Below are 10,757 nucleotides of genomic sequence, written 5' to 3' on the forward strand. Positions count from 1 at the left end.
TATTAATGCCGTAAGCATTGCGTTCATGGATAATAAAAAGTAAGCGAACACAATTGAATCTAATTCTTGCTGTTCACATTGCCGTTAAGTAGATTACGGCGAAAAGGTAAGAATTACTCCTTATAAAATCCAGAAATCTTAATGCAATTAGTCTCCCATGGCATGGGAAAAATATAAATAGTAATAACAAGCATATAAAAAGGTGTACTAAAGACTAGTAAAACATGATATTATCTGTTTTACGCTGTACGAAACGTGCTGCGTTTCGGGTGAAAAATCATTATTGCTTCAATGCCTAGAATCATCACCAAACGTGCAAGATTGTTGTAATAAAAAAGAATTTTCCGCCCCCGGGTGGACTCGAACCACCAACCTTTCGGTTAACAGCCGAACGCGCTAACCGATTGCGCCACGAAGGCCGCTTGAAAAACGTTAGATAATTTGAAAGCAGAACCCAATCAGTTGTCGTTATCCTCATCTGCTTTCAACCACGTTATATTTGTATGTGTCGCATAGGAAGTTTTCCCTTAGGAATGCGATGTAATGAATTAGTTTTTAAAAGATGTGTGTACGTCGTGTATACTAAAAATCGATTCTTGCCTCAATAGACAAGTTGCTAAACGAAGAGAAAGCAAACCAAGCTGCTTCATGTCATCAACTCAAGCGAAACGGGCGGCAAAGCTTCTGCCCACTGAACGGGAAATAAAATTTATTCACTTTCAATAGCAACCGGGGAGGGGTTGGTCCGGATGGAAAAGGCTGCAAAATAGAAACACTGCAAGCGTGTAGGGAAATCGAATCAACTTATCTCTTATCAGTGAGAAGCGTGTGCAATGAGCGTAAGATTTGCTAACATAGCTATGCACGTGTCTACCTGCAATTGCAATGTTGGAAAGGGAAACTTTTCGCATATTTTCCCGCCGCATGGAAGAAAGTGTGAACAATTATACTTCTTGTTTGGAAAACTCAGTCTTATATCCACAATGATCTTTCAAACACCATTTCATGGTTTTTACACGAAAAATATTAGGAGCGGCCATTAAAACGCAAGCACACGTGACCAGTTTTATGTTTAACAGCATCGGAAAATCGTACTTTTCAACAGTAATGTCTCATTAGCTTCCGGGCTTTAGGGCTCGCTACGCAAATGGGCTTTACCGAGAATGTGGATTCTGTTTGGCATTTTAGCATAACATTTTTGCCAACATCATCCCCCAATAGAGCATACACGCACACTCTAATCCCAACCCGCCATCATCGTGCCGGGGCCGATGGATTGGGCAAAAACACGGGACATGTTCATTCGGATATGAAAATTATCTCTTGATATGCTGGCTAAGCCACGGGAGCACGGCCAACGCTAAGCTTGAAGGTTGCATGTTGTGGGATTTTCCCGGAATAAAGAACCGATCCTTGTTACCGTAGCTGATACTGTTGCGTGCACCCGCAGGACATGTTCAGTACCGCTTGTTTGAGTTTGGAATAACAAAAACATTTTCAAGAGTCTATTTCCATGCGCCGATGGCGAAATTTTCCTTCGCCTCCTCCCTTTACGCCGCCTTGCTCTATCTATTAGTTAGTATGGCTCAGCTCGGTTTGGAGTGCTTCCGAGAAATTAGATATGCGCTTTTCCATCTCCTCATCCTCCTTTTGAGAGGGATAGGCGGCCCACCCCTACTAAACCCCCCTGGACAGGCGCATGTTCCGGTGGAAATGTAGACCTGAAATGAAATCGAAACCACAACCGAAGCCGGTGGAAATGGTTGCTCGGATGACAAGCGCGGGCCCCGGGAATGGTCGGCCTCATTTTCGATTTCAAACTGCAAAACCACGGTAGCCGCCGATGTCGTCGTCGTCGTCGTCGCATCCAACCCTGCAGCTACCCGGGGGAGAATTTAGCAACACTCGCCGCACATTGCACATTAGACGACGAAGGAGGACGGGGAGGAAATAGAAGAAAAATAGACAGAGGAAAAAAATGTTCCCCATCCAAGCAGTCTATCGAGAGTGGCAGGAAAGCGGATAGGAACCGGAATGTTTCTCTTTGAACACATGCACACACAGACACACATACACATTACAGTAGCATTACCATCAGAAGGTAAGCGACCACTAGAAGGGAGTGGGTCAAGGGGAACTAGGGAGGGGAACGTTTCCGCTGAAAACCGGATCGGGCAGAGAAAAAGAAGATGAGCCTGTCCGACGTTTCACCTTACCGAACGAAGCCATATTCCATACACGCGAACCGGAAAATCTTCTTTCCCTTTCACGGTCATCTAGTTTTTCAGCAAATCAGTGTAAATCTGCGTGCGTATGTTGCGTTTTTGAAAGTGTGTTTTTGCAAACGTTTTTATGTATAGACAATTTAAAAAAAGACATGATTTGCAAATGTCTGTAATAGTTAATATAAATTAAATTATGAATAGTTAATATAAATTAAATTACAAAAAACCCACTTCTGATATTTGTTTCACTTCGACCACACTATTCTCTTACTGTTTTACTTCTAAAAATTCAATATCCATTTTGAAAATATAGAATATAGATGCATCGTGGAAGAACCATTTGGTGGGAGTTCCGTTTCGCCCGACGCCTTATTAACCGACTCGAGGCAACGAACAACGGTCGTTCGCTAGCGTACAGCGTTTTAGCGCGATGCAATTGATGCACACGGTGGTTTTCTAATGGCCTAGTTTCTGGATGGTCTTTTTCCGCCCCGGGCCCGCATCGTCGCGCCACTTTCTTCCATGCCAGTGTGTGCTGCACCAGCTGCTGCATCTAACGATTAGCGCTGCAGCTACCGCACCGACCCCGCATTTCCACCACTGCATCGTTTCACTTTTACTTTGACTTTCTCATTTCGGTTTCTGCCTTTCGCGACGGCCGGAGCTACCGGAGTTACGCTTCGCCAGCGGGGATCGGGTGATCGGGTGCAGGTGCAGGAAGGCAGCGGCATCGACTGCATCGGTGGAAATCTTCCTCCATCTTCGAAGCCGTGGTGTAGTGGGTGCGAAGAAAAACTTTACGGCAGGAAATTGGCAGGATTCTGCATCCACAAGAGAGGGAGAGCGCGGGAGGGAACCCATTTTTTGCCACGGAAATGTGTATGCATCTATTTTTGAACGGTTGTTTTTTGAGGTCATGGGGATAGTTTGGGAAAATTTATTGCACACTCCCACCACGGTGCGTTTTCTTCGCGGCAGGGCAGATTTAATGAGTAGTAACTGACATTTTCGATTCGCTCGAACACGGTGTTGGCACTTCTGAAATGTTCCATTGCGCAATTAATTTGCAGTTCCGCTAAATCTGAACAGTCGTTCACTTTCAGTGCTTCTTGGAAACTACACCTTTTTCTTGCCTTTTAAAATACTTTAAATCCTTCGAATTACATTTCTTTGTTCAGAGTAAAACGCTAGTCGAAGAAAAACTGTTACCAAAATCCAAATACTTCCTCGAGTAAACAACCAGCCTTCGTGGCGCAATCGGTTAGCGCGTTCGGCTGTTAACCGAAAGGTTGGTGGTTCGAGTCCACCCGGGGGCGGAAACACATATTTTATTTATAAAAGCTCTGGGATAGATAATAAGAACAGAAATAATAAACAAAACCACGTCCAAAGTCGAAGTAAGTTAGGAATACAATAAAACTAGGCCTAGGCTTATGATTTTCTTCTTCGCAGCTAGAGTTATGTGTTTCTTCATAATATTTCAATGGTATTAAGGGTGTTTAAGAAGAATAGGGTATTCTTTGAACACAACCCCTCAGACCTGGCATTGAATAATCGTCTTGCCACGCTCATTTTCCATAATATTAATTATTCTTTTCTCTTCTTTTTCGTTTTAGGTAAGACTACAATTATTTCAATATCCTTGGAAGGAGTACAACGTAAAGTAAGCAAAGGGGGAGTCTTTATAATATTGTACATTTATTTCTCATGAATTTAATTACTATGCGAGATTTTCATCACTTCTGCTGGTATCTTTTCTGCACGTTACTAGTATTCAGAACCTGTTTTCAGTTGGTTTTAAGACGTACCAAGTACTCCAACCCAAAAGCATCCCTTCTCGACTAGGTGATGCACATTTCGATGTATTTCTTGCTATACTAAATCGCCAAGAAGAAAATATACACTAATAGAAACTCGAAGGAATAATTTGTCAACGCAAAAATGACACGTTATCAAGACAACCTCAAACACTCGTACATAAATTCAGGGCTCGCAACATCGGAAGCAGCATGTTAACATACCTGTTGACAGCTTACTTCCCCCGATTCACACGCACATTCCCCCAGAGACACCCAACTTTCCAACCATCTGTTGATTCAGACCCCATTGTATACGTGACGGACCTGCTGCAACCTCCGACTTATCACGCCGAGGGTTGCCTCGATCGGCATTGTTGAGTGATAAGAGCCAAGAGCGCTCCTCTTCCGACGACGGAAAGAGGGGCCGGATATATATATGGTTATGATTGAGCAACGCACACCGTGTCTTAGTTTACTTCCTTCATGCCATCGGCGGAAAGTATGCTCGAAGGGCGCCGGAAGGGTTTGAGCGATTCCTTCGGATGCAGATAACGCACCGTGTTTTTGCTGAAGCTTCCGATGGGGGCCCAGTCATAGCCGGAGCTTCTTGACACCCCGCCGCTCGGGGTGCCGTTTCGCAACACTCCTGCCCACACCCGGACCCAAGACCTCGCATTGGAGTGGACGTGCTCCGGGAGCTCTTATCTAGAATCACGAGCGGCGGCGCGTGTTTGCTCACGCCAGAAGTAGTCCAAACCTTGGCTTAGATGTTGTGCCCATTCGGTAGGCCCGCGGACCGGCTTATCGCATCTTCGTCATCACCACCGCCGCGCCATCATCGCCATCAGCATCGTGGAGGGTATGACACCTCACACTCTCCCCCTCGCTCTCACGACTGGTGGCGCTGTGAAGTCGAACACCTTGGCCACTTGCTGATTACTCAGCAGCATCGATGTTGGAAGCGCTTGTTGAGCATGTGGCGTTACGCGCTAATCGCAACCGCGACGGAAATATGCTCACCTCACTCAACAAGTCAGGATGGCCGAGCGGTCTAAGGCGCTACGTTCAGGTCGTAGTCTTCTCTGAAGGCGTGGGTTCGAATCCCACTTCTGACAAATCAATATTTTATTTTTAAACATGTTCTAACTTTTAAGCATTGCGGTGCTAATAATAGCGCAACTGGCGAAGCGACACGACGCCTCCAAGATTAACGCAAAAAAATTGTCGTCTGGTAATTAAAAACTGTATTCTCAACGCGGAAGCTACGCTACGAAACACGCCCTACAAATAACGGCTTGGTAGGATATTTACACTTTGAACTGATTTATTTATAAATCTTACGTCGAAATTAAAGGGGCTTCTCGTTTGTCGACAAGGCCATCGGCTCGACATACCATTTTATTTCTGCCATCTCATATCTCAACGCGGAAATTTTCTCCCTCTGTTCGAAAATTGTTATCGAACGCGTTTAAGAAGGTCAGACAAAACACAGCGCGATTAAATTACAACACCTATGGTTTTCAGGAAAAAGAAGCGTAACATGTATGAGAAATGATGATCGGGTTGAAAGAATCCACACAACCGTACTACTCAAACAAGTGGCAAGGTTGTCAGAAATTTGTTTTCAATAACTTCCATTCCACAAGCAGTGAGTTTCAATCGCTCTAGCGGTTATGCTTCGGGTTGCTGGTTCGGCCTAGTCATTGCGCCACGTGCCACGACCTTCAACATAAAAGTGTTAATTAGAATGGGGAAATGCTGCCCACTTACCGTAGGGTTGTGAAGTGGCGCAATGTTGCACCTGTCTAAATTGACCTGCAACAACGAGAAAGCATTATGTTGTTTTCAAAGCGAGATTATTCTGATCTTGACCAAGTGAATACATGTATAAGCAAATTCTGTTTCGTTTGTCATTCTTAAAAGATTTTGTACACTATCGCAATAAACTAACATCTTTTCCTGCTCATTTATTTGAAAAATCGTTTTGATAATACGATGTTCTTGTGAATTATGAGGTTAATTATAGTTGTACTTTGTCGCAAAATCTTTACTTCAGAGGAACGACAAAACTCCTCAACAGTTTCATCTTTAATTCCACGAGAAGCCACTGACTTTTCTAACGCTCACAGCCAAATATCAGAGGGTAGCTTCCGTGAAGCAAATCACACTGCCCCTTGCAGACGCTCACGTAAAAAGGGCAGAGACCTGATCGCAACCGACTTAAGCAGTAGCGTTGAGTAATAAGCAATCTAATGGGTACGATTCCACTCGTTTCATTCGTCCCACTTCCGCCGTGGCGAACCGATGCCATTGCCACGGAACAAACCGGTAGAAAGGGAAACCCGGAGAAAAGCCTTCGCAGTACCGACGCCGTAGAACATGACGCGTTCCGCGGAAGTCACGAGACATCGAAAGGGAAAGAAACAAAGAAGCCGTAAATTACTCTCCTGCATCCTCGGTCAGCGCAGGCAGCCATTTAAAACCGGCGAATGGGTGGTTGGGGTTGGAGGGAGGCGTAAGAAAAATGCATCCCTTCTAGCGCTACGGTGCAGATTATCATCTCCATTCGCGAGGAAGAAACAGTGGTCCGGAGAAGGCTGGAAAGCGCTGTGGTAACATCCTTACGTTTCTTCGTCTTCTGCATGCAAGAATGCTTCACCATCCGGCTGCAACTGACTGCACCGATGGGGATTGCATTCTTGCATTGGCGTGGATGCGCGACGCACGTACGAACACCGAACTCCAGACTGAGTCTTCCAGGCGTTCTGTCACGATCGGCGTATTTCATTGAGCGTCTAGGCCTTAGAGGCAGTACGCTCCTTTGCGCCGGTACGATCGAGCCTCCATCCGGGAGAGATGGTTGCATTTCCCCACCAGTCCGCCCATGGACCATTCCTCCAGCAAGGTTGGATCCGGTTTCTGGGGCGATTTTCAGTCCTTCCGCGCCTCCACCGCCGCACTAAATTACCCGAGGAGGATGCCCGCCTCCAGAACGAGTTCCAACCGGAGCCAACTTCCTGATGTCGTTCGTCAGTTCTTCTCCTCCAGAAGAACCAGCTGCACATCGACGCCAAATGGGCGGTTTAAAAGCCCATCTTGTGTGCCCTCCTCTCGAACGAGTTTTTGTGGAGTGCGTCTGGAGCACAGGTCCCGCCGGCTTCGGTCACTTATCCGTCCCATGCCTGTCCATTTTCCATTTCCTCACAACCGGTCCGGCATGAGCACGGGCAGGATGGAGTGCTCCGATGGCCAGGAAGTTTCATCGCTGTCGATCAGTATGATTATGATACCGATGTTCATAAGCGTACACGGACGTGGATTTTCTCGCACTCGGCGAAGGTAGATCCTTCCCTTGGGGACACGATACCGGGAAGCGTTTAATGTGCTGAAGATGTGCTTCATTTAATGGTACCAGCCTTCAGACAAGGGGGGGCAATAATCATTATATTTCCCTCCACAACTCTCGAAACACTAAAGTTTCTTCAGGAGTTTCTTGAACTTATGTTCGCATTTCGCAAAGGATCCCATTCTCGTCAAAACGACACAAAAATATACGGATCAGTGCTAAGAGGACCCTGACACGTTGCACTCTGGACCGTTTCAACCGTAGTCAATCTTCCACTCGAACTGTCAAACCAATCCGACAACGTTGACACTCAGTCCATCGTTCGAGGAGGTTCAAAAAAAGAGGGTGAGAATAACCGAAGAGTTCTGGCGCTCGTAACATAATCGGATCCCTTCATCAGCTGTGACCGTTCGAGACGGAAATGTGGCTCATGAAAATTCCGCACATAGACGTCAATTAAACTCACCACTACCCTAGCGATAAGTTCTAGTCTGGTGACGAATGTTTAATTTTTCCAGTCCGCTGGTTCACCCACGTTTTCTACTGCTTCGTACTTGGGGCGAGTTTTTCTTCTTCTGTTTTTCATTACATCTCACCACCTCAGGTGTCAGAGCACGGATCGGCGCGATGGCGACATTTCCGCCCGTGTTGTTCGTTGTTTTTTTTTTTGTTCTCCTCTCCATGAACCCGTTGAAATGACCGCTTCGGGAGAAGGAAAATCGTTGCCTACTTTTTTCTTCCAGCTCTTACGTTCGTTACGAAAATTTCGAGTCGATTGCCGAAAGGAAACTGACCGGTGAACAACAGCACAACAGCCCTCTCGAAACCGTTTTCGGTGGTAGTGTTTATTTTTTTATTGTTTTTCGTGTCTTTCCGTTTCCCTTTCCACGGTGCCCGACGTAACCGCCTCAACAGGCGAGGTGGTTCAATCGCGAGATCATGATGCATCACAATAGACATCCCATGTTCGCGGGGAAGGGGGGGGGGGGGGGGGGGGGTGTTTGGTACACGAAATGGCTGGCAGTCACCGCCAGGATGTTGCCCAATTTTCCAACCACCAGCATCACAACCGGTTTCGATGTTGCGGGCACTGTGAGGAAACGCCTGTGTGTGCCTGTGTGCGAACATGGCCAACGTTGACCACCGTATAGAAAAAAACTCAGTACTTCGTCATCAAAGCTCCAAAAATAGCTGACCAATTTTGGTGGGAACTTGCCAATAATAAAAAAAAGTAACAGCCCCCCAAAAAGACCACAAGCTGTAATGGCTACTTCATCGGCGGAGTCATTGCAACTACTAACACAATGGCACAGTTTTGGCCACCTTTCCCTCTCCTGCTGCCTTTCTCTCGGCATCTTGTTCTGCCAACCGAAACAACATCCCTCATCCGGCGCGCAGGTCGGCATCTTTCTGTGGCTCGAGGTTCAATTCACTTTTATGCTGCTTTTACCACCCATAGGCGAACGAACGGTTCAACGTACGTTTTCGAGGTAATTTCGCTTGGTTTCAGCGTTTCGGGGGGATGTGGGTACATTTTTTTTTCCTGCCCGGTCTTTCCTGACTGAGACCTGAGCCTTAAGCAATCTCCAGTGAAGGTCACACAACGGATTTTTTTATTCAGTGTTGTACTATGGCTCCGCACTGCACTTTGCTCGCTCACCCTTCTTTCACCCCGTGATCTGGAGCTGCGTGTTTCGGCGGGGGTTGTTTTTTTGGCAACATTAGGAGCGCAACGAATCTTCAAAAAATCTCAGCCTAGAGGCTGGCCGGGTCGATGGTGCGCAGAAAGCTCCGGTGTGGCATAGACGAATGGAAGTGATGTTGCAATGTTGCGCGCTTACGACTTAAGTGTGGCAAACTGCTCGTTCGGTGAGCAAAAGGGAAATGTGTTGCTGATGGCCTGGTTACTCTGGAGGCTTCCCGTTTTATGGTTGTGTTTTTTGTTTAAATAACGCTTCCTCTCGCTTTAGGATGCTTGTGGTAATCAATGCAACTAACATTTGAAAGGTGCTAACCTTTTCTTAGAGTTTGAGACAGGTTCTTTAAACACGGTGTTTACATTGGTTTTAAATCGAAGACGTTTTCTTCCGCTATAGAATGTTTGCTTTGGTCAATAAATCTAAGATCTAAAAATGTTAATCCTTGTTAATATCTAGAGTAAGATATTTTCAACAACAGTTTGATTTAAAATTGGAAGAAATTAAGTAACAAGTATCAGAGAGATCAGAAAACAAGATAAATCTTGTAAAACACTAAATTTAAAGTCTATAATTTGCTGCTCTAGCTATCAAATGTTTGCTTTAATCAATAAATCCATGATCTAAAAATGTTAATCTTTGTTAATATCTAGAGTAAAGTTCTTTCAACAAGTTGTTCGCAAAACCAATTTGATTTGAAACTAGAAAAAAATAAGTAACAACCATAAGAGAGATCAGAAAACAAGATAAATCTTATAAAACACTAAATTTAAAGTACATCATTTGCTGCTCTCGCTATTGAATGTTTGCCTTAATCAATGCATCTAAACTTTAACAATGTTAATCTTTGTTTATATCTAGAGTACGGTTCTTTCAACAGATTGTCCGCATAACAATTTGGTTTAAAATTGGAAGAATTTAAGTAACAAGCATAGGAGAGATCAGAAAACAAGATAAATCTTATAAAACACTAAATTTAAAGTGCATAATTTACTGCTCTCGTTATTGAATGTTTGCTTGAATCAATACATCCAAGATGTAAAAAATGTTAATCTTTGTTTATATCTAGAGTAAGGCAACAGATTGTCCGCATAACAATTTGGTTTAAAATTGGAAGAATTAAAGTAACAAGCATAAGAGAGATCAGAAAACAAGATAAATCTTATAAAACACTAAATTTAATTTGCTGCTCTGGTTATTGAATGTTTGTTTTAATCAATACATCTAAAATGTAAAAAATGTAAATCTTTGTTTATGTCTAGAATAAACTTCTTTCAACAAGTTGTTCGCATAACAATTTGGTTTAAAACTAGAAAAAATTAAGTAACAAGCATAGGAGAGATCAGAAAACAAGATAAATTGGTTAATACACAAAAGGAACTAAATTTAAAGTGCATCATTTGCTGATGAATGATGAACAAAGATGAATGAAGACGCCATCTGAAGTTCAAAAATTGGTATTGCATAATTTTCGTGGGCATTTTTCCTACCGGTTCGTTTTCCCAGGCTGACCATATTTTCACGTCGATCGTCAGCTGTTCCTCCGCGCCAGTTCAACGCACTTTAAGAGGGCAAGGTCGCTTCGGTGGCTCACTCCCCCCCCCCCCCCCCTTCCCCCTCCTTTCCATCGACAGTCTCACCCCCGTACCGTAGACCAAACCCGAGGTGGCGACACGATCGATTGCGGCTC

General features: G+C 44.6%; 3 non-coding genes across 3 annotated transcripts; 2 read left to right on the top strand and 1 right to left on the bottom strand.

Annotated features, from left to right (window-relative positions):
* Nucleotides 1–345: 345 nt before the first annotated feature.
* Trnan-guu (transfer RNA asparagine (anticodon GUU)) lies at nt 346–419 on the bottom strand. Its single transcript has one exon. It is a non-coding gene; the product is annotated as a tRNA-Asn (tRNA).
* A 3,048-nt stretch (nt 420–3,467) lies between these two features.
* Nucleotides 3,468–3,541, top strand: Trnan-guu (transfer RNA asparagine (anticodon GUU)). Its single transcript has one exon. It is a non-coding gene; the product is annotated as a tRNA-Asn (tRNA).
* A 1,515-nt stretch (nt 3,542–5,056) lies between these two features.
* Nucleotides 5,057–5,139, top strand: Trnal-cag (transfer RNA leucine (anticodon CAG)). The gene has a single exon. It is a non-coding gene; the product is annotated as a tRNA-Leu (tRNA).
* The last annotated feature ends 5,618 nt before the right edge of the window (nt 5,140–10,757 follow it).

Source organism: Anopheles ziemanni, chromosome 2 (genome assembly GCF_943734765.1).
Source record: "Anopheles ziemanni chromosome 2, idAnoZiCoDA_A2_x.2, whole genome shotgun sequence".
Classification (NCBI taxonomy): domain Eukaryota; kingdom Metazoa; phylum Arthropoda; class Insecta; order Diptera; family Culicidae; genus Anopheles; species Anopheles ziemanni.